The 23,572-nt window shown below is 42.6% G+C and overlaps 1 protein-coding gene across 1 annotated transcript in view; it reads left to right on the top strand.

Moving 5' to 3' along the window:
• The first annotated feature begins 19,406 nt into the window (after positions 1-19,406).
• The window catches only part of LOC123988399, an 82,958-nt gene continuing 78,792 nt past the window's right edge, over positions 19,407-23,572 (top strand). The window contains exon 1 of the transcript XR_006830001.1: positions 19,407-19,838. The gene's annotated coding sequence lies outside the window, so the exon portion shown is untranslated. The remainder of the gene's footprint in view (positions 19,839-23,572) is intronic.

The following is a 23,572-nucleotide window of genomic DNA, read 5'->3' as shown; positions in this document are numbered from 1 at the left end:
TTTCGCGTAAATATATCTTACGTGCATAGGTAATACCGTCGATTCGATCGAACCGTGGAAATTCCTCCGCGAAATAGGAAATGTGGGTCGTGGATAGCCACCTGTACGAGATGCAACTGTGAGAAAATCAGGACGTTTGAAGAATGTCGTCGAGGGTGGCTCTAAAGTGTTGGAGAAATAATCGCGAAACCTTCTTCGGTCACTGATCACCCTCGGTTTTTAATTATCTCGCGAGAAGAAAGCGCAGGCTTTTAATATATTCTAACGAACTATTTTGGTCCGCGGTCGGTAATTAAGATTGATGGCGAGTTCGAATGCGTAATTGCGCTGGACGGAGGCTTTCCTCTTTCCTTTTTTTTTTTTCTTTCGCCGCAGCGCACTTCATCAATCAAATATCCTTTTTTATTTCTCCTTTCCTTCGAGCTCTCACTCGACCGCTGGTGGCACGCATTCCGAGCAAGCTTCACGCATCTGCCAACGTGAACGGAGCCAGATGGATCGCATTGTGAATGCGCGAGGGCGTAGCAGCCCGCGCGAGTTCTGCCCGCACCGTCTCATTGTGTCCGGGCAAAAAATCGTCGAATGGTATAAAAGCGAAGCTTTCTGCTCGCGGAATCCTCAGTCCATCGGATTAAGGAACAGAGCCACTCGATGCAGCTCATTCTATTGTGCTTACGAGTATACATTGCGAAGGACGACTGGCGGATCGGTGGAAGTTTAAATTTCATTTCCTAAGATTCTGATCCTTTGCCATCGTTTTTCACGATTTCAGGATCTCGCTGATTCGAAGCGGGTAAGAATCGGCCGCGAGTCCCGCGACGAAGCCACTTCGTGCATTGTCCGCGTTCGTCTAGGATTGTTCGCGGCGTCTTTTAAAGCGTCCTAGCGGTCGCTCAATAAATTAGCATTGTTCGAACAAGAGCGAGGAGGAGCAAGAGAGGAGACAATTCTCGTGGCACACCTGTTACCTTTTTTAGAGACACGCGGAGAGTAGAGAAGGATAAGAATGGATGCCTTGATTCGCAAGAACAAGGGAAGAGAGAGGGAAGGAAAGGGATCGTTGCTGGACCAAGCAACGGTCTCGAGCGGAAAGCTTCGCTAAACGCGGACGCGGCGAATATGCAACGGCGGTGACTTAATCCGTAGTCTACCACGGGTTAAGCCAGTCCCGGATACACAATGCTGGCCACCCGGTTTCCGCTCTAGTTAGTGCGTAGAGCCCGTAAACAGAATGACAACATGAGCTCTAGACGCTGCAACCGAGTTCCTACTTGTTAGCCGTACAACGAGCACGAAAAAGATTTCACCGCGGCACGACTCCCCCCTAAAGTGGCTCCGCTGATTTGCTCGCCTTCTTCAACCAACCACTTCGTGAGAATGAAAATAACGTTTATCTCTGCTGGTTCACGGGATGAGCGGATAGGAAAAATTTTCCAACAATTCTGAAATAACCGAACTCGGTTGATTTTGCTTTTGCTTTTATTTTCAGGCGCTCTTTTTTGTCGGAAAACCGATGAGTTTTAGATATTTCATTCAATTCTGTTTTCCTAAAGGAACTCGGTTTTATTTGAGAATGTAAATTATCCTTAGGACAGGGTAACACAGGTATTTTCGGCGTCCGATCATAAGCTGTTAAACTCGGTAGGTGCATGGCCGGCGCGTCTACCGAGGATAAATCACCAGAGGTTTACGCTGCAGTTTATTGACGTCATAGTGCTCGATGGCTTCTGAATTTTACAACGTGTTCCCTAATGCGTTCCCTTGATAGAGGTCTCGTTGTTTGCAGCCGCGCTTGTGTCAGCGGAGAAATTTTCACGCCAAACTCCATTACAAAAAACGAATTATTTTAGAACTCGCAAAATTACATTGAACATTCTTCTCTCCAAATTCGATAAATGAAAGTATTTTTCCTAAATTAATAGAATGCATATTTTCCACGGATTACGACACAGTCCTATATATTTTCTCGTTTCACAGAGTTTGTGAAAAACGAAAAAAAAAAATAAAAAAAAAAAATAAATAGAGAGGAAGATTTGGCGTAACCATGGCATCGGAGTTGCATAAATAACGCTGGTTGTTCTCGGCGCCGAAATTTTCGCTTGGAAATCAATAATCGAATAATACCTGCAACCCGGGGAAATTAGTTCTCCCGAAATTTCATGTAATCTCGAGGGCTTGAGTTCTAATATGTAAATCCTCTGACATAACGGCCAGTTCGTTTTAGCGTGCTCCGATTACCGCCCTTGCAGCCGGATTTCGCGGGAGAACGTTTCCGTATTAACCGTTCACGCGACATTAGTACGAATGATCCTTTTTCCCTTGCTTATCAACTGACCGGGAATAAATCGGCCTGCTGGTCTGTATTAACTCAACTTGCCGCTTAATAAAAGTCACGAGAGATTATAGCTGGCAATCTGTACGTGGGATCGTTAATGGATTGCGCAATTAATTCTTTTCGTTCCTTTCTGTTGGGCAAAGAACACGGGTGATTACAAAAGTAGATATATTTTTGCAGACGATCGTCACGCGATGCGGTTTTCCGCTCTCATTGCACGCATTTCCTTACATGGCTGACCGCAAACCATCCACATCTACTGTGAGTGTACTTACGTATGTTACCTTGACGTGGAATTCTTTTATCGTGTACGGGGAATGTGTTATCACTGCTACTGCATGTTACAATCATAATTGTTAATGATATTGTTGCGGTAGACTCTCGTGACTAAAAATTATAAACAGCTCTATTTCGTAAGGTAACTTTTCTTGTTATACTTATTTAATTACTGTGTCAAATATTGGCGATTTCTTGAAGGCTCTCAGGCAGAAACATTCCGAGTCATCGCGTGTTCGAATATCAGCTCGGAATATCTTCGAAGTCGGCCTATTTGGCAATGTATCTCGCTGGCGTTCTCGAGAAGACCTCTTTTCCGTTTTCCGTTCGCGGCACAAGAGATCGCTAGTCGTCGAGAGAAAATGCGCTTTCCTGTCGAGTTTTTACATTTGAATGAAGCCAAAAGGAGAGAAGAGGAGAAGGAAGGGATCCCGGCCGTGTTTCGAATTCGTTGGCGCGAACTACCGTTCCTTCGAACGCATTCCTTCCTTCTTTCGCCCCCTTTTTCTCCCAATTTTCACCCCCGAGAGACCGCCGCAGTAGTCGTTGATTTATTTATTTCCTCGTGTTTCGCGTTGTCGTCTCGCCTCGTTCTTCTTCTTCATCGCCGTCTCGTTGTTGTTTCCCTTCACCCATTTCGTTCGATTTCCTCCGTTCCGACGTCTTTGTCGTCGTTTGACGACGTTCGAGGCGTCCTGACTTTGACGTCGCCCAGGAGCCGCCGATTTCCGGCAATTCACATCGCCGGAGGACCAAGCTGAAGTGCAGTATTCAAAGGTTTGACTTGTTCCTTCCTCGGGAACAAGTCTTCCTTCTTTTTCAGTTTGCTCGCCGTAGTAGCTTCTCTACTTTTCTTCTGTATCTCCTTATCTTTTTCTCTTCTTTTCGACGGTCGATGGAGCCTCGTCTGAAGTAACTTGTTCCATTATCGCCGCGCTAAGAGACTGTTAACAGATGAAAGACAAACTGCGTTGAAGGGAACAAGACGAGTGTGCTCGTTTGATGGTCGTGGATCTAATTCAGTCGTCTCGAGACGGTCGCGATTTTTCTTCGCGCAAGGAATATTTGCGGATGCTTTTCGCGACGGGGCGTGCGTTACTTTTGTTCTATTTGGAATACTTTTCGAAGTGAATCCATTAATTTTCAAGTTCTTGAGAAACAAGCGCTAATTTGAAACAACACGCGAAATCGCACGCATTGATTTTCAATCCTTCGCGAAATTACACTAATTTCCAATCCTTCGTTAAGCCTCGATAATTTCCAACTCGTTTCATACACGGATATACCGAGGAGAAATGAAACACTATCGATCAGTAGAAATTCTGACGAGACGCAGGAAGAATTCCTCGGCTGGTAAGCGCTCTCTTCCCTCTCGTCTATCTCCCCTCCTCACTTTTGGGATTGAATTTTAACGTCGACAGAGTCGTCGATTTCCGGAAACGATCTTGGCAAAGGATCGTGCCAAGCTGCAGTCTCGGAGGGATCGATCGTTAGCTTTGATCTTATTGCTTTACGTTCTCTGCTCCCTTTTGTACCCACGTTCCGACGTTTCCTCTTCTCGGCAGCCCTGTCAGAATTTTTACAACGATTCATACAAATTGACTCCCTCTTTCTTCCGGTTATCTTACACTTCTTTTCTTTCTGTCGAACAAATTTTAAATTACCATTAAACCTTAGTTGGTATCGTTGCACGATACGTTCTCTCGCCACCGATCGACCACATCGCGCTACAAAGAAAATAATAGCCGTCAGGATCGCGTTCGAAAGCGCATTAATCGCGGCTAAACACGACGCGTTACGTACGATCTTTCTTGCTTCGGCCCGGTGGGGGCGATTGGTGATTTAATAAGGCTATATTTTGTATTGATTCATAAATACATCTTGCGTGAACGCGAGAGTGCCCGGCCACCATTAAGCGATTGATCGCCGTGCAATTTGTAATCAATAAATCTGGAGAACGATCCAGCCATGGCGCTGTACTTGGACGTTCGTGAAGAAAACCGGAATGAAAGATTTTTCTAGGAAAAGAGCATCATCTGCTCGTTATTTGCAATGATCGAAATAGAAGTTTGAACAAGTTGGTGTAATTTGAAGAATTCAAGTTAAATTTCACCTTCTCGTATTGGAATCGTCGGATCGTTTAATGTAAATTATTATCATTATTTTTTCTCATCACGTTCGACGTATTTCATTACATTCCAAATATCGTGCACACGAGAATTTTGCCGATGAAAGGTTCACGAGATCCTGTAGACACGCACGGCAATTTCGCAGGCTTGATTTTACGATGAATACTTTATCAGGGTGAGATGCAACTCTAGCTCGGAGCGGATAATTTATCGACGATAAAGAATGCAGATGAAAAACACACAAAACTTCGTGTTGTTCGCGTATTCTGTATCAGAGTCACTCGACAACGGGATCTATCACCGTGAAACATACTTATTTTCTGTAATACGCTTGTTCACACACGGCTACGCCCGTGTCTCTTGTTTGCTCGGATAAGATTGCGCCTTCTGGTTCGCTGAAAACCTTGTTGAAATGTATTTTCTTGCATCTCTTGTTTTTTTTCCCCTCCCGTGCAACGAGACGTTTGCCGCGACAAAATACATACACGTAATGAAAAATTCTCTCGCTCGCATTTTATTTTTAGCGAGATTCGTTTGTGCAAGAACGACATTGTTAACGATGTTACTTCACTGGATGACGTATTTTAAGTTGAAAACGAACGTATCTTGGAAAACATGCTCAGCTGCAGATGTGGAACACATCAAGCGCTGTAGAATACTAAAAATTCTCAATGTTAAAAACATTTCTAAAACCGTGTACGTTGTATCGATAACATAAATTTGGTACTCGTTATCAGATAATACAAGCGGTCGAAACCAGGAACATTAATCGAGGGCATATAATTAAACGTTCGTGTAATTGTGCTCCGTAATGGCACGGTTTCGTATCAATTCAGATCTTCATCGAGTATCGGCGCATGTGGTTATTAATAAAATGTTTCAATCTAATCGATAATCCGTGGATGGGATGCGAGTAGCGCAAAGAGACCGTTGGAAATGGTCGTTTCACGAGTGAACACGTCGAAGGTATAGGTCGCTTTTCATAGATCGTACGGTAGATTTTAATATCAGCCGAGCGTTGCACGAAGAAATCCCATGGAATCGATGAAAAATCGTCTCGGTTATGGCAGACGGTTCCATACGTAGAGTCACGTGAACAACGGACACGAAGAGAGAAGACAGTGTTTGAGCGTTGTACGCCAGTAACACAGCGTTCGCGTGTAGAAACCTATAAGGACGCGCGTGTACGCCGAGTAAACACACATCACTTCGGGGTCGACGTTCAGGGATCGTGCACGGAACGAGTCGTGAGCAGCCTAGAGCCGACACGACGCTGGAATTTCTCGACAAATAGGCGAATATGCACATAAATACATAACAAAGGCCCGTGACGGGTACCTCGAATCGCATAAGGACGCCGACGGACGAAAAGGAGACGACAACTAGGACGACGACAACGAAAGGGAAGAAGAATAAATGGTGGCGGAGGTGGAGAAGAAAGAGAGGACGGAACGGAAACCGGCCGTGATTCCTCGAGAACGAATGTCACGCGTGCTGTCGGCCGCTTACACCAACTCGATATAACTCACTTTATTACCAGGTACGTTGCCTGGAAAATGAATTATTGAAAACGTGCCTCGAGACGCCGCGTTGGCGAGCAGAGCGTGCGTCTACGTAAGCCACTCGGCCGGCCATTAGTAGCACGTTAAGCAGTTTGATCGCTGGATATAGCCGCCCCGTGTACCGCCTATGGCTTGGAAATTAAGAGCGACAGGGCCTCGATCGAAATTAATCCGTAATCGTTGAAAGCAAGCCGGACATGAAATATGCCAAGCCTTTCGCGGCGCGTTACACGATAATAGCGCCGCGAATAATCTCACCGTCAATTAATTAAGCTGGTCGTCGAAATTCTATTTCGTGATAAAGATCACCTTAAAGTGGTAAATCATTTTTAGTAGCAAGGGAGGTAATTGTTAGTCGGTTACGAAAGAAATTTCCAAACTTGTCCCATTTTTAGACGTCCCAGTGCGGTGTAAGGGTAAGAGAGATAGAGAGGCTCATTATCGATTGTTCCAGGTTACAATCGGGGAACGTTGTTGAAGCCGCAGCCAAGATCGAGGAGAATGTCGTGGATTCAGCGCGGTATGACGATCACGCCTGTAATCAATTGTACGCATAGTCGCGGCCATCGGTTTGCCCTAGCATTTCGCAATATTCGCGTCTATCCCAGTGGATTCGCGTGTATCCGCTCGTACATGTGTCCTTGCTCAACTGTGTATGCGCAGCATGCGAAAAATTAATTCCGTACATGATTTGCATATACACCCTGTTAAGCAATACCCTGCCCCTAACGAACGCGACCGAGCGAGCCTTTACGATGCGCGACTAGATTAAAAAGCAAATATAATTTTTCGCTGTTTATAAGGGACCGCCCTTTATTCGCTAGTTTACTAGCCGTTGCTTATGGGATCAACCTGTCTAAAATAACCCCTGTATTTAAATAATTATTTAGAATATCTTGGAAGAATATTTTACGATACTCGCAATGAGCTTTTAACTAGCAAGAGCAATATTTGTCTCTAGCCGGATGGGAGTATGAAACCGCGATTCACCGGACGTATTACGCACGATTATGATTATTTTCTTGAATGTATAGCTGGCAGTGGCCGGGCCATGTTATTAATACAGAGGAAAGCATGGACACCCTGCTGTGGTCCTCACGATACACCATGGGCAAGGCCCTGACCTCGGGGCCTCACCATCGCCAGGGTCTACCAGGCAATGGTTCATGGGTTCCTACATGCGGCATCACATACGGTGAGAGCCGCACGATTGTTTCTCATTCTTCCTTTTCTATTCGATTTCGTGGACTGGCTTTGCTATCAAAGCAAAACATCAGGGTCTATTTTTTCCCTAACGAAATATGAATTTCATAGAATATTCTTCGGCGGTCAGCACCGTGCGATTCTTCAAATCGAATCTATAGGCAATTAGAAGAAATGGTAAATTACATATTATCTATTATTCGAAGCGTAACATTGAAAACCCCCCGTTGTTATAGTTACGGTTGAAAAATCTTTGTTTGCACGAGGCTCGTACGTTTCGCGATACTAAGTGTTTACAGGAGTAATTCTCGTTTTAAAGAGACGACCGGATGTTTGTTATTTACCGGGCGGTCAGGTGCGAATGTAGATAATCGTAAATCGCGAGGGGAGGAGGGAGACACCGTTGTCTTATCGACGTTGGAAGGCGTCGTTCCAGGTCGAAAGAACGAAGGACACGCATAAGAGGAAGGGTTGCTAGGGGTATGATGAAAATGATATAAGTTTACATAGAGGTAGGTATGTTAATGTACAGCATAAATAAGGAGAGGGCATTTGGTGCCTAATAGGACGCTAATTGTGATTATATACAACACAGCCAGCTCGGATGCAGCCTGAATTTTATATACCTATATAACATTTATTGCCGGCCGTCCGGACCGGTCGAGCACGGACCAGCAAAAATCCGCAACGCTTGGGAATTTATAGTAATGAAAGGATGGAGATTTATCGGGCGTTATTGCTTTACAAATGATCCGATATCCTGGCCCGCTCTGCTGGTACTCATAATGGTTAATTCGTGCAAGCAGGATCTTTCGAAGCTTCGCCATTACACGGATCGAGGATACGCGAGGAGAACGAGCTTTCTTCCATTCTCGAGCGCGCGTTTATTAATCGCGAACCGGTATATATAGTATATATTTCTTTTTATTCCTCTTGGTCGTTCGAATTAATCTCGACGAGCCACCATTCCGTTGACGGGGGGAATCAGTAACATACGGAGAGAATGATTACTGAATACCCTTTTCGAAGTTGTTGAACTTGTAACTTCTGTATACGCGATGATGGTTCGCTGTTTGCTTTCGGAGAACATTCGTACCTGGACGTTGATGAAACTTTCTTCCTCTGTAATTTGTAATCTGACGATGCTCGATCTACTTGCTACTTCGGTTGATGAATTGATTTAGATGTCGGATGGTGACGTATTCGATCCCATTAGCAATCATTAGATCCCGACCTGACCCAACTTCTCGGATACGTGCACACCCTTAGATTCCCGAAGTACGTACAACGCGTATTCTATTTATTTTCCAAAAATGTAAGGTGTGTTTTAAACAAGATCGAAGGTATTTGGCGTTCGCCGAACGAGTGGACACGAATAAATTGAAATACGATTGGCGCGAATGCTGGTGGGATAGGGAGAGAAGAAAGGGAGAAAGGTGTACGACCAAATAACTCTCGGTGGGATAGAAAAAGGAGCGACGGGAACCGGAGTCGGCAGTTTATGCAGCCATTACCACAGGTGAACGCCGCAAGCAATACGTTGGGTTACGCTGATTTAAAAGCACTCTTAGATTCGGTCTACTCTCCTACCTTTCTTCTACTACGGTTACAAAAGATCTCTCTGTATTCTTCGCTTTGCTTCTTTTTCCCTTTGTTCTATGTTGTTGAAATGAATCTTATTCTTAGAACACATATCAGCACTTGTACCTATATAAACTACGTGCCTTTGACTATATTTTTTTGTGATCGCCATGAGCATTTCGTAGCTAAATCCGACAGCAACGTTTCATTAAGAAAAAGGGGAGGAAAATGACAGAGGTACTCAATTATCCGTACAATTTCCATAGCTCCCTGGAGGTTACACGGACGATGCAATTTTTCTGAAATTTTTAAGGTAATCTGGAAATTAGTCGAAATAAATTGTCCAGACTTTTCCTTTGTTTTTCGTCCACGCTCGCGAAGCATTCGTTTTCACCGGGCGATATTTTCCACGAAGTAACGTTGATTTTTCGAACTCTCCGCTCTGATAAATACGCCAAGCTAGCGGCGTACCATTGCGCAGATAAGCTTTATTACGTTTTTAAGGTGAATGCACCGTGCACAGGGAAGAATATCAATTTTTTCTTTCGATGCCGGTTTAAAAGGTCAACCAACCACTCGCATCGGCTCGCGCTATTTGTATTCGTGCCCGTTGCACTTGCATACAACACAAGGGAACATATTGGATCGACGGCCAGGCTGATGTCGTCCAATACTTGTTCTTTATTGGATGTAAGTGCAGCCAGCGTAAATAATCTTTTGTGCTCATTTTATTACTGCATCCGCCGGCGTATTTTTATGCCCTGTTATCTGGACCCATGGTTTCTAGCGATACGAAAGCGAATAGGTTCCGTGCACCACGCTGATATCGTTGATGCACGGTTATGGATTTAGGTTCGTCAACAAAAAAAATAAAAAAAGGCAAATTCGATGGCCGCTGGTTGAAAATGTAGGTACACATAGGAGAGAAAAAACGAATCAAAGGTTTTTATTGTACGATGTTACGCGTGTCGAATAAAATTACACAGTTGTTTAGTTACTCGTATTAAATCATCGATGTTGTTACAATTATTTCATCGAAAATATTGAGCACAGTTCGTTTATAAATTTTCAAAATCAATTTAACTCACCTGTTATCGCTGGTGAACGGAATCACAAATCCAGTACGATTAAATAAAACAGGAAATTTTAAATGACCTTACTATATAACCGCGATGGTCAAACTTTTAAGAATATTTAATACCCTCTGTACCTATATTTTTCTGCCAACTTCGCCAAACAACCGGTACAATTCGCTATATTTCGCGAGGAAAAATGTTGCTCAGGTTGACGCGTATAATTAAACGTTCGCGTTAGTCTCTACGGTAGATTTCCGTCATTATTCGTCCCGTGTAATTATACACTTTCCGCCATCGTTCACGCAAACGGTCGATTCTTTTTCTTCCGGGTATGTCCCGGTCGTATGCTGATTTCCCCAGGATACCATTGTTCGGTTAAACGTGACGCTCCGACTCGCAACCGAATTTATGAACCTCTCGAACTTTTCATCCGCGATGTTCAGAAAAAAGAGAGATGACGGGAGAAAGAGAGGCGCCATTCAAAGGACCGTTGAATTAAATTCCCCTTCCCGTATAGAAATACTCTATTACCGGCGGAAAACGATGGCACGGAATTTCATATGACCCGTTCGCTTGACTGACTACCAATATCGGTACGTCTTCGACGTATGGATAAAACGCGAGGAAAACGAGATAAGGGGGATAAGCGTAAAACCGGATACGACGTCTCCGTCGTAACGCAACGGGATGAAACAAAATAAGTGGAAGGAAGAGCGACGGAAAGAAAAAAAAGAAAAGGGAACGGTGACAAAGTAACCAGTTCAGACGATATTACTGGAATTTTTATATTAAATATTTTCTATTAAAATGAAAGGAGAAAAGGATTATTGTAAATATCATTGGCTAGAAGGAAGGGGAATTTCTTATCGCGGAAACATTTATTTTTCCTGTGAGAAATTACGCTTTTTATAACTTCAGCCCCGTGTGTAATTACCATTAGTTGGGATAAAGAACTACTTTGATGCACTTAATTAAGTCGTGACATTTTGGTCTGACATTTTAGCAAAAGTCGCAGAGAATTTAAATTGATATTGGGACGGTTGTAGGTCGGAAAGAAACTTACGATTAGAAATTTTTCATTTAGTTAACGTTACGATCAACCTTCGCTGTTCTGGTCTAAGTAATTTATAAACTGTTAGCGTTCTCCAGACGTTTTCAGCAGTGGCGCAAATAAGTCGGGGAGCAGGGAAAAATAGAGTCATATTTTTGGGGGCAGCTGTGTCTGCACCATCTCCGCAGAGATTCTAATAAGAGCCGCATAAAACTCAGAAATTAATGTCTTCCACCTATCTCTTTCTCTTTTGCTCCAACACCCTGTTTGTAACGTTTCATCGTGCCACAGGGCACGCAGAAGTTCTTGCCACCTTTTTCACGCCGTACCCTTTTTTCTTTACCCTTTCGCACGAGAAACCACCTGCGCTGACGTAATCGGACCCTCGTTGATCTATAACGAAGGAATATCACGCTTTAACTGCCTTCTCATAGTATTAAATTTGTTCCAGATGAATCGCGATTTTTTCGCTTTCGCGATACTTAAGGTTCTGACAGATTGCTCTATAAGATTATTCCTGCAGAAATATTATCACGAACCCTATTATTATTAATCTGTATATTAATGCGGTAATGTAAATTCCTTGGATAGAGATTTATCGTAGCATTGAGAAACTATCGAGCAACCTTATTTGCATAAATTTTTATAAAGCAAGCAACGATCGATCAATGAAATTAATTTTCATATCCGTGATAAATCTAATTAGAAAAATCTTGTGTTATATCTACATAAGATTAAGTGGACATATGACAATGTAGATAACACGGTAGCTCGCGATATAAGCTTAGGAAAAATAGTTGAAAACAGAGAACCGTAGGTTCCTCTGTAGAAAGAATAATGTCGTTTATAGGAATTCGTCGACACGACAGCTCGTGCTGTACATTCGTACACTTTCCTTCCATTTTTTGTCCGATTTACATTCGCAGTCTTTCATGTTTCATACATATTCAACGGGCACACACGGCTGCGGGTATAAAATCTATTTCAGAAATCGTTACACACCGTTCACATTGCATTTTCGCGTATAATTACATAAGCCAGCTGCCATAATGATAAAGGAGATTGCATTATCGCTGGACTCCAGGCCAACATTTCCATCGATCAAATTCCTTCCGGCCCGTAAGCGAGGTTATTTAACGGGAAAATGTAATAAATTGTAGAAGCTGTCTCCCTTCCTCCTCTTTTGCCTCGTAACGACACTCGGGCATCCAGTAAAGCGTTCGTTCGCGATGCTTTCTCGCGGAAACCAGAAGAATCAAGCGAAGAGCGAAAAAAAAAAGGGAGGGTGGATGACATATTTTTCCGGTCGGATGGGAAATCGGAAAACTAATTTATGCGATCGACGAAGCCCGGCTTCTCGTGCCGCATAATGCTTGCTGCTCGAGTATAAACAGTCTCCTGCTACCGTGAAGTATGATTTAACTATTGCTGTCAACGTGTCATGCATCGTTTGTCACGTTGATTAATTTACCTTTGCTCCGATATCCCTTTCATTGATTTTCTTGCTCGCTTTCTACCCGATATACTTTCGATAATTAATCATTTACTCTCCTACAGGTGACTATTGTCGGCTACCTTCTGATTCGACGGTTAAATCTCTTCGAGGAAAACAGTTTCGTAGGATGTTTCGAGGAAACGGATGAATATTTTCTAGCAACGTAATTTAATTTCGGTCTCGATTACGTTGGCCGACTTCTCGGCATCGAATGGTAGGTGGAACGATTAGCATTAACAGAAAGCCGGGAAAGTTTTCATCGTTGTTAGTCGTTAGTTGGCGACAGTTGGGGAACAACGATGCCATCGTATCGTGGAATCGAAGATAGCGGAGATGGGTCAGCAGCCAGTCTAACTCCGCATACAAAGGGACACCGCGTCCAGGTCGAAGTTACCAAACAACAGAGAATATTCTGTGCTTAGCATCCAGCGAAGTGAAACAAACTTATAATTAGTTATGGGAGCTTGTACCGAGATTGATGCTTGCATTCGCAGCTGCGAGTTGCGCGAACCACGTAATATTCCGTACTTGCCAAGTTTACTGCAGAAATTCTTGCATCCCTCGCCCTTCGTGGAGGATCCTCGATAATTTTGAAGAAATAACAATTTGGTAGTATTTTTCAAAGGGGTTGAAAGATACTCGCGTAGAATCCAGGAGGGTGCGTGTAAGTTAAGTCGATAGGGTGAAGGGAAAGGGATACTCACGGAGGTCCATAAAAAAGCATACGAGCGGGATCGTATGCATTTTTAAGGGCACTAACCCTGTCGATGGTTCTTACCGAGACTTACCGCTCAGACTTGGCTTTTTATAGGCAGTCCCTTGCATCCTGGAAAGGGTGCATGATTCGACAAGAGTTAGGTCAGTGGGTCGTGTTACAAGGGAATCCGTAGAGACCAGGGAACGTTGCTTCGACCTTTGCGAATAACCTGGCGCGATCAATTGATCGCCTCGTTCCATTGTTATATCCTTTTTTTATTGGAATATAAAACAGAAATAATTCAATGTTTTTACGTGCGGCCATCAAGCGGAGTTGTTCGCGTGACGCGAGCTCGAAGCGTTTTTGCGAATCACCTCATCGAATATTCGCTATGAATTTATGATCCCGGCGATTAAATTTGCTTCTTTAATACGTCCTGCCTATTCGTTCGCAATATTCCTCTATAACTGGCAGTACGCAAAAGGTACAGTGAAGCGCAAAAATATTATCGCGAGTGTACATTCGTGTTCAACGGGTGCTTTAATGAACATTAAAATTCGACGAGCAAACATCGTCATATAATTGCATCCTGTTGCTTAGCTAATGAAAGCAGAAATCATGATGTCTTGCTAATTAGATTGATCGGTTCAATAACTTTATCGATTTGGATTTTGCATAACAACGATAGAGGGAGATAGAGAAAATCTTTCTTCATTCTCTGCAAGTTGAACAGAGATTACTTTGATAACCACTTTGGTGATTGCTCGGGTATTCAACGCAGAGCCAGCGAATTATTAATTAAAAGAGCTTCCGGTACAAGTTACCCGGGATCCTTTAAGTAATTTCGTAATTCGACCGTGGCGCGAAACGAGGAGGGAGTTAGATGGTTTTAATATCGTAGCCGAATAGAAATTTCGCTGTTTCCAACTCGGCAACCTGTGACGACGACGCGTTATCTGATCAACGCGACGAGGATTTTCTTTTTAATAATCATCAGATAAAAACTGGCGTGATTCTTTCGATCGCCCTCTTCTTCTAGGAAAATCGATGACTAATTATCAAACTAAGATGATTAACGATTAAATCCAGCGCGATACGACGGAACTTCATTAATTACGTTCACGTGCTCGTTAATTCTGAACGTCGATCTCGTCGAAAACGTAGCCTAGATTCAACGTTTCTAATTCCCTGTCCAATTAACGCGTTGCTTTCATCAGAACCGTATCTTATGAAATGAAAACGAGCCATACAATTTTTTACCTAACGTAAAAATAGAGGAAGAAAAAAACTGTAGACCGACCTTGACAGTTTCTAACACGAGCAACCGTTCCATTTGTCGAGCTTTCCCTGTTTCTTTTTTCCTCATTCGAACCGCGGTAGGCGTATGTACGAGCTGTTAGTAGGTCATGGCCCCTTGACCTAATTAGACATTTTCCCCGAGGGTGTAGCACGGTTCAAGGATATTGCGCGGATGTGTGCCCCGAGCTTTTCTTTACTTCGACGACAAGATTCGTGGTGCTGGCTAAATATAAAGTTTTATTGCCTGGTAACGGTGGTGATCTTGTTGCATGGTGGCAGGTTGTTGCTTTCTGGATGAACGAACGGTTATGCAAACGTACATGGTTGCTGTCTACGTCTACAGTAGATAAATACGAGCAAGTTACGCTTTCCTCAGGTATCCATCTCGACGGTGTTTCATTTCGATAGACAATATAACGGCTGCGGTTTGCTCGGTTTGTCTACGCCATTAATACGCGTAACTTCGCCTCGGTTCACGCTGCTATCCTTCAAGGATCGGTTATTTGCGATGTCGAAACGAAATACAAATGCGTCTCGAGTATAATTTGCTTAAGAAAACCGAAGCGGTTGGCTTGCATCTGATACTCGAGCGATATTTTCCCTAGGAAACCATTACTTTGCTCGATACTGTACATGTACCGTAAGGGATTTTGAACTTGTTAATTTTGACTATGTAATCGGGCTCGTAAATTGTTATTCACACTACTCGGTTCGAATCGATGGCGGAGCGTGTCATAATTACGATTCGGCACGAGCTCCATTAGCTGTGTATTATTTTTGCAGAATGAAACGATGGATGGAGCGAACGCGGTGACGGCGTTAACGGAACGAGCTAGCACGGGCTTTACGTAGTAATTTAACGATTTAAATAACGTTGCCCTGTGCCGAGAGGCCGACGAGTCCGAATTAAAATTTATCGTTCGTTCCCCGAGTCGCGGCGTTATAAATCTGAGCTTGATCTGCTCTTAAGCTGTCGAATCGTTTGATGAATCACACGGCGATCCAGCCGTTCCGTTTAAATAACGTTCGAATCAAGACTGTGTCCCTCGTTCCTCTCATCTTCTCTCTTTTTTCTATTTTCTATTTTCTTTACCATCTGTCTCACTTTTTATAGATCTGTAGCACCGTTGTTCGACATCAATTGATTCGTGATTTACAAACGAGGCGGATAGAAATAAACGTCGGAAATATGAAACCATTTTCATTCATTTCAAGAAAATTGATTTTATATGAAAGTCTAAGTGGCACCTTTTTCATCGCCAATTACCGATAATCTAATTAGGTTTGGCAATCGCTAAATTTGATCGCACAAAGATTACATTTCAGCTTGTAAAACGATAAATTAACGTGGGTTCATTGCAGTAAATCCACGACGATAACTCGACTTAACCTTAACGGCTGTTCCCGCGAAGTGGCATCGTTCTTCCTGTCCTTTCGATGCTCGTTTACGACCTCACCGCCATTTTATTCGTCGGAAAACACTCGGGACCGATAAAAAAGCCGTCGTAAATCGATGATCACTAATTTTCTTAGACGATATATTAAGCCGAATAAAAGAAATTTCTACGAACGTTCGACGTTCCATTACGAACTTCCGTTTCTTACACCTTGATTTCCATCGTTCTTTTTATCGATGTCGTTCGCTCCTCTTTAACTTCCTTTCATTTTGCTTCAGCGTACGACCATTGTCGTTACAGAGCTGGCTCGTTACAGCTCTCATCAAACGGAAGGATCGAGCAGCATAATATCGTATTAATTACACATCGAATCGCTTGAATTAATTACAATCTATCGTTTCTTCAATCGTTGGGAATTATAGTTCCCAGATTTCTTTTCCCTTTTTTATCGTCTTTCAAACAATAATTCGTTTAATTTTGGTCGATGAAAATAAAACGCGCGTATGTTAATTAAATAATACTAAATTACTTCTGTCTCACTTAATAGTAGGTGTCGTGTATTTTTGGCGGGAAAAAAACTAGCCAGATAGATTATATTTAGTTTCATAATCTTCGAAAACAATGTTTATTTTCATGTTTAGAATACAATATACACGAATGTCTTTTAATCGCAAAAAGGAAGCAGTTTAAATCCAACGTATCTGGAGGCGTGGGCGGGTGACAGGGTATCACCGGTGTCAAACAATCAGCTGGTTTCGTGTACCAGGTCGAAGCGTGGGTTATCTCTATCCTTCGGTGTGTCTCTGGCCGAATCTTTATCCTACGGATCATCCTCGATCCCGTGGTTTTAGTACGCTGTAAAAGCTTCGCTTCCATGACATGCTTTATATCAGCGTCGCAATCGTATTTCAAACGCGAGGATAGGACTGCCATTCCCGTTGGCTGCTCGACGATGCAGCTCCTTGCAATTCTTCTCGTTTTTTTCATTCTCTGCTGATCCAGGTAGGAATACAACCATGATCGGTGAATACCCCGCAGCTGGTACTGAAATATATCAAAGCGTTTAGTAGCGCGTGAAATACAAAGTTTATGAGAAACATTCGAGGTTGAGTTAGAAAATTTAATTGTATTTGATAGAAAATTTCAATATTCTAGCTTCGCTAAGGTTACTAAGGGAATAGTATTGCATGAGTAATTTTCGCGTTATCTCTGTTGTAAAACCTGGAATTCCACGCATGACTAATGTGTTACGAAGCTTTCGGAGGAAAGAGCATCGACACGTGCAGCAGCCATGTAATGCAATCATAAATTCTTCAGCAGTTCAGTAACGTGTATCCCACGTTCTATTACTAATGTGCACACTGAGAGAAGATTGGAAGCTGAGATTCCACGAAGGGAAAACTGGCCTTAAAACGATCATCCGAAATTCATGAATATCTCTATTCATTTTGAGAGATACTATGTAACATGATGTATGTTTATTCGGGAAGTATATCTACTACGTTCCTTTGAAATGGGATTAATATCGTTTTAAGTTCTGTACTGTTTCTTCATACACCGGTGAAGTGTGCCAGTTAAGGGTTAATAAGAAATTAAGAATCTTTTCTTTAATAACATAATCTCCTCGATTATAATCAAGCAACAAGGTCTGTGTTTTTGTCTCTGATTCACAGCTACCGAGGTTTCTGTGACTGCTTAAAAAGCAATTTACCACCGTGAAATCCAACACTGACTTAACTCGGACCCTTTTTATGTCCGTTTCGTGGGTTTGTGAACGTTTGATGCTCGAGACGTGTCGTGCAGTTCGCATTCACGAACAGTGAATTTCTTGTCTTCCTTCCTCTCGTTCAGTCGTTTCTCTATACAAGAATCGGTCGTCCACGTCGCGTTTCAGGTTCATAATTCCTGAAAAGTTCATAACTTCCGAGAACTCAACGAAGGAAGGCGGTAAACGCCAGGGTGCAAACTTGGCGCCATTAATATAGGGTCGACGCTCGTTTATACGCGGCAGCGACGTATTAGTTCCTGCATAGAGATAATAACGTGAACCATGTCAGCCACGCGATAAAATGTCCGCCACAGTGTCATATTTTCGGCCGAGTCTCGCGAATTTCAACCATGTGCCACCGTGTGAAACAGATACGACACCACGCGTGTGTTTTATCTGTTTCCTGATGCCTCTGATTACTTTTATCATCGAACCTTGAGATTCTTTTTTAATATATAATTATTGTATGATTAATTATCAGAGGTTGATGAATTAACAAAACCGTAAGAATTGTTTTTACTAATTCTATTCGTAAGTAAATGCACGTCTTGCATCTTTTTTGCCACGTAGACGGCTGTCGTCGTGAAAGTCCTCCAATACCACTGAAATCCTCCCCGGGCGACGTAAAATCGGCGTCGCCGTAAATCCGATCAACCGGACGCAGGTGATCGCTAACTTATTTTACGATTGCCATAATAAAAGCGTCGGGAGACCGTCAGAGGTGCTCGCTGAACGGTAGGCGTTCCGACGTTTCGAATCGCTTGTCTTTGCTTCGATGCTTCTTTTATCGTTTTGCTCGATGCTCGTCGATATTCGCGCGTAGGATTATACAAGTAAACGCGAGAGGATATACGATGACAATCTTGACGGATGGGCGTAGGATTTTTTTTTTTTCTGAAACGACGAGTCAGATAATATTAACAGATAAAATCACAGATAATATTAATATTACAGTAGTCTCTCGTTATATTGCCGCGGTGAGGATAAACATTTTTTAAGCTTCCAAACTCTAATTAACTAATCATTTACAATTTTTACATTTACGTAAATATCGGGTACCCGCAAATCCCTACTGCACGCAATTCTTCATCCTGTTGCTTACGAAAATCGAACGTTAACTCGAGTACCGCAGCTTCTCGATTTTTCCGATTGCTAGGGGCATTGATTTATCGCGGCAATCTTGGTAAAGCGAAACGTGGTTTCCAGTGCTCGCGAAGTAAACCGGCATTTCGCAGTCGCGAGATCAGTAACGAAGAATAATTGAAACGGCAGTAGGTGCGACCGAAGCATTGGAAGCACAGAGAGCGTGTCTCTCTACGAAATCCCTGACGGTATATTTCGCTTCCTAACGATTTTTCGATATCTCTAAGCGTTTTTATTCGTCCGAACGATGCAGCGAGGATAACGCATAGATATCCAGTGAATTTTATTTCTCTCGAACGATACTATCCGCCGAACAGAAATTTATGAAAACATTTATGAAGTCGTTGTCTGAGTCGAGCGAACGGTAAGCGAAGCATGAAAACAAAACAGAACAAGGCGAGATATATTCGTGACAACAACACGGCTTAACGTCCTAATCCTTCGATACGAAAGGACGGCTCTTCAGTTGCCTCGCACAAGGCCAACCGTGAACATATGTTTCGTTGACGAGATTGTTTTCGTCGGCTATTCGTTTCACGACGCGATCCGTTCGTTTTCTGCCTGTGTCTCGTTGTTTGTTTCAACGCGTTTGTTATCGCGGGTGGTTCTCGTCGAGTTTTGTTTCTCGAATCGTTACGACGACGTGCGTCGCGTAAAACTTGATTGTTCGCCGCCGTGGAATACGCTTCTCTCTTTTACGCGAGGATAAAGTGTCCCGGGTTATTCCTGGTGACCGGTCAGCGGCGTCCATCTTGTTTTGTTCGGCGGCGAGAAGATTCGTAAGTGAAGCCTGCTTTTGCCAGATTTTATATGAAACGACCCAATGGTAAGTGATCATTCACCTCTAACTGTTCAAGGGTTACATTTTTTTTTATTTATTGTATAATCATCGGTAATGAACAGTAGCAGTAAATTAGGAATAGAAATAAGAAATAGGATCACTTGTCTGTCTTGTATGATTAACTTTGGTACTCTTCTGATTAACACCGCGTCGCTTGTGAAAGCTTTTTAAAACGATCAATCGACGACGATTAATCGCGACATAATTCCATCAATTTCCCATCCAAGGTGGGACGTGCGTTAATTCGCAGCGAAACGTGTAACACGGTCTCGCGCGTTGATCCCCCTTTGACGCGGGGAAACGACCGTCGCGTTTCGTACGTGACGAGCGGAAAGCGGTGTGTAACGCGGAATACAACGAAAATTCCATAACTGGTACGCGAATAATCGTGCGTAAAGTAACACGAAATAATTTTATATCCGATATATCGTTAGACACGGATATTCGTTGGCAAAGCCATACGCCGGCCAAGATTTTATTTCTTTGAACATCAAAATTTTGGGTTTCTTCATGTCAGCTTCATTACAGTCGAGAAATTGTCGGAATGATTTAACTTCAGAGTCGCCTTAAATCGAGAAGGACCCTGGACAAATCAGATTCTCGTTGTCGCCGGTTCTTCCCTTCCGTTTACGCGTCGACGAAGAGGAGGCTTGACATTAATAGTCTCGCGGCGGATAAGCCGTTTTTGAAATGACGTTCGAAGGGAATAATACATGGAGGGTCACTTCTCGGGCTCGTCTCTACCCCAGCGAACCGACGTCCCTTTTCAAATAACGCATTCGAGGTCCTTTCCTTTTCGGCAAAGTGAAGGACCTTTCAGCGAGACTTCCACCCTTACCGATCGTCTCACACTTTTCTGTACATCTATCTGTTCGGGTGTATGCGCGCATGGACGTGGCTAGCCATCATGTACAGGGTGTTCTGGAATATAAAATCATATAAAAATTAGTGGCAATTATAAAAAGAAGAATAAAATCTAAATGGAAAATGCTCCGTTCCATCATTAAAAAATAAATTATTAAAATAATTTCGATAATTGTAACAGAGCTGCACGATTCTCTTTGCGAACAAATTGTAACTATCCCGAAAATGGCAACGATCGTTTGTGTTTCGTGTTACAAAGGGATGCGATATTAAACATCCCTTTGATGTTTATAAAACGAAACCCTTTGCCGTCGCGTTAAAAACTCGTGTCAATTAAGTTTTTAATTAGAACGAGCTTTCAAAGGGCTTGCTAATTGAATTTTGTCAGTGGAGATACTTTGCATGTAAATAAATTCCGTGACACTTTACGTGTTCCTTGTAGTCGAACACGTCTATTGGTGACTGTATCGCAGGTACCGAGCATCGAACCCTTTTAAAACGGCAAGACAAAGGTTTTATACACTAGTTTTAATTATTAGTACACCCTGTACATAAATATCGAGGAACACGCGTGTCCCCGCGTCGGTTCTTCTCGTTTAGATCGGCACACTCTTGCCAACAACCCTTCTCTTACGCCGCCTTCCTGTCGCTCCCGTTTTCGTCTCCCCACTCTGCACTCTGCCTCCGTTAATTGCCCCAATTAAATCTTTGTTACAAGCAATTTGAGCCCGAGGATTTTTGGAAGAGGGGAACAGGCAGGTTGTTTTTGTAGAATCGCTAGGCGGTAAAAAGTTTCGTCAAACAGGGCAACCTGACTAAAACGTTAATCAGTTTTATGACACAAAGGAAAATTGCAAAATCTAATTTTTACTTTGAAATATGGAACATTCACTTCCGTTCTACGAACGTTAATAAAGTTAACTTTATGTGGCTGACATGATTGATCATTCAGTGTATAAAAAATTTTTCTGCACCCTTTAACTGATAGAAAAAGAAAGGAGATCCCTTTTATATATTTTTTAATGGAACGGAGTATTCATCTTTTTTATTCAAATATTTCATCATTGAATTGAATAGTATTTATTTGAAGCATTTCTTCTTTATACACCCCCAAGGTTTAATATTACAGTCTCTACGGTATTTCATTGAAAATAAAGCTTGATTAACGACGACGTCAACATAAAATCGTAGTATTTGTCATTGCATATATGTATTTATCTGCACTGCGGTTACACGGTAGCAAACAAATTTGCAACTCATAGAGGGAAATTGAAACAAAAGCGGGGCGAGTGTCGTTCATTTTCACGAAACGAAATTTATACCCTGCAGAAAATGACGCTCGTTTCCACGTCGATCTATCTTTTCCCGAGCCACTTTCATCGCGTTTCGATCAATCATACCCGTTTACAAATAATGATGTTTAGCCGGGGCAACAAAGCAGAAACCGCGCGGAGGCATCGAATTACATTGGTGCAGAACCACGAACGCGTAATGATACGAAGCCATCGCACTCTTCCATAGAGTAAATTATTTCACAATACGAGTAACACGTTGTTTTATACGCCGTGGTATTTTCAAATCGAATTTCCCTTTAGCCATTTGCGTCGCGAGCCAGAATAACGCGATTGCAATGGCGCACGTTAACGGTCGACCACGATCCGCCTTGTTTTTCGATGCATCTCGCGTTACGCTCGCACAGGCAAATGATAATTTCCAGCCGCATCCCTTAATTGAATTTATGTAAACGTATCAATCGTATCGGTTGTTTAAAATTAACGCTAGCCTCCCGCGCACTTCCGGCTTTGATCGCGTCGAATTTTCAATTCGCAACGGTCTCTCGAGAGAAACGCGTGTACACTGTATTCGTTTCTTCGGTTCGGCTGGAATTCCTAGTTGGATTTATTATGATTATAATTATCATACGTTAACCCCAATTGTAGCGCAGATTGGCTGCTGTTTAACGCGTTTGTCAAAGCTAGTTTGAAATACACACAGCCTGTTATAGCGCACGAGGGATATGGTTATGGACCAGTTAGTCTAGTTTCAGGAAATAGAATATAGAATAATATAATTTTGAATGCTACGCGATAGTTTGAAATTATTTTTTATTAGTTTCAAGATAGGCGCATAAAATGAAAACTCATGGTGATCTCTGCAATAGCTTTGCAAATGAAAGTACAAGTTCGTCTGCTTTGCAAACAGCTATTTAATTGCACAGCTAGTGTGCAAGTGTAGTAGTGTATAGATGAGCGATGAGTTTACGCAGTGAACCCTGTCACTCGTTATGATAGACAGCGCTTCAGGGACTTGGCGATGAGAAATCGAAAACGACGAGCTCAGTCCTGGCCACCTGACGGACCAACGTTTATCGTAATTGATAATTAATAGTATTATGAAAACATAGAATCGCGTGAAAGGCAACGGCTCAAGTTGCATGACATTGCAACAGCAAGTGTAAACGTTCGTGGCTATACGACGAACAGCGACTAGCGCTGGCAATTAGCTGGTAAAGCTAATTTAATTTTGCTGCAAGACGATTCTCCGTGGATTTTTATGTCTCAGGTTTTAAAGAGCGGTTAACAGTTGCTCTCTCTACCTTGTTGGATGATTATTATGTTGTCGTGAAAATTATATTCTCTAGTCGACTTGATCTTTAATGATTTTCTTGATCATCGGGATTAAATTCAGCGAGGTGCTGCGAGAGCTTTATACTAATTGTCTTCAAGTTACGGCCTGCTGGAAGGCGTTTTGTACTTGAAAGGATTTTATCCTTGAACTTGTACTTTCTTGTAATCAACTTCGTTAAATATAGTCATGTTTCGCGTGATATGTTATGATCGTTCAGTTTTACGTCG

The sequence above is a fragment of the Osmia bicornis genome, chromosome 13 (genome assembly GCF_907164935.1).
Source record: "Osmia bicornis bicornis chromosome 13, iOsmBic2.1, whole genome shotgun sequence".
NCBI lineage: Eukaryota > Metazoa > Arthropoda > Insecta > Hymenoptera > Megachilidae > Osmia > Osmia bicornis.
This window is presented reverse-complemented; position numbering and strand designations above follow the sequence as displayed.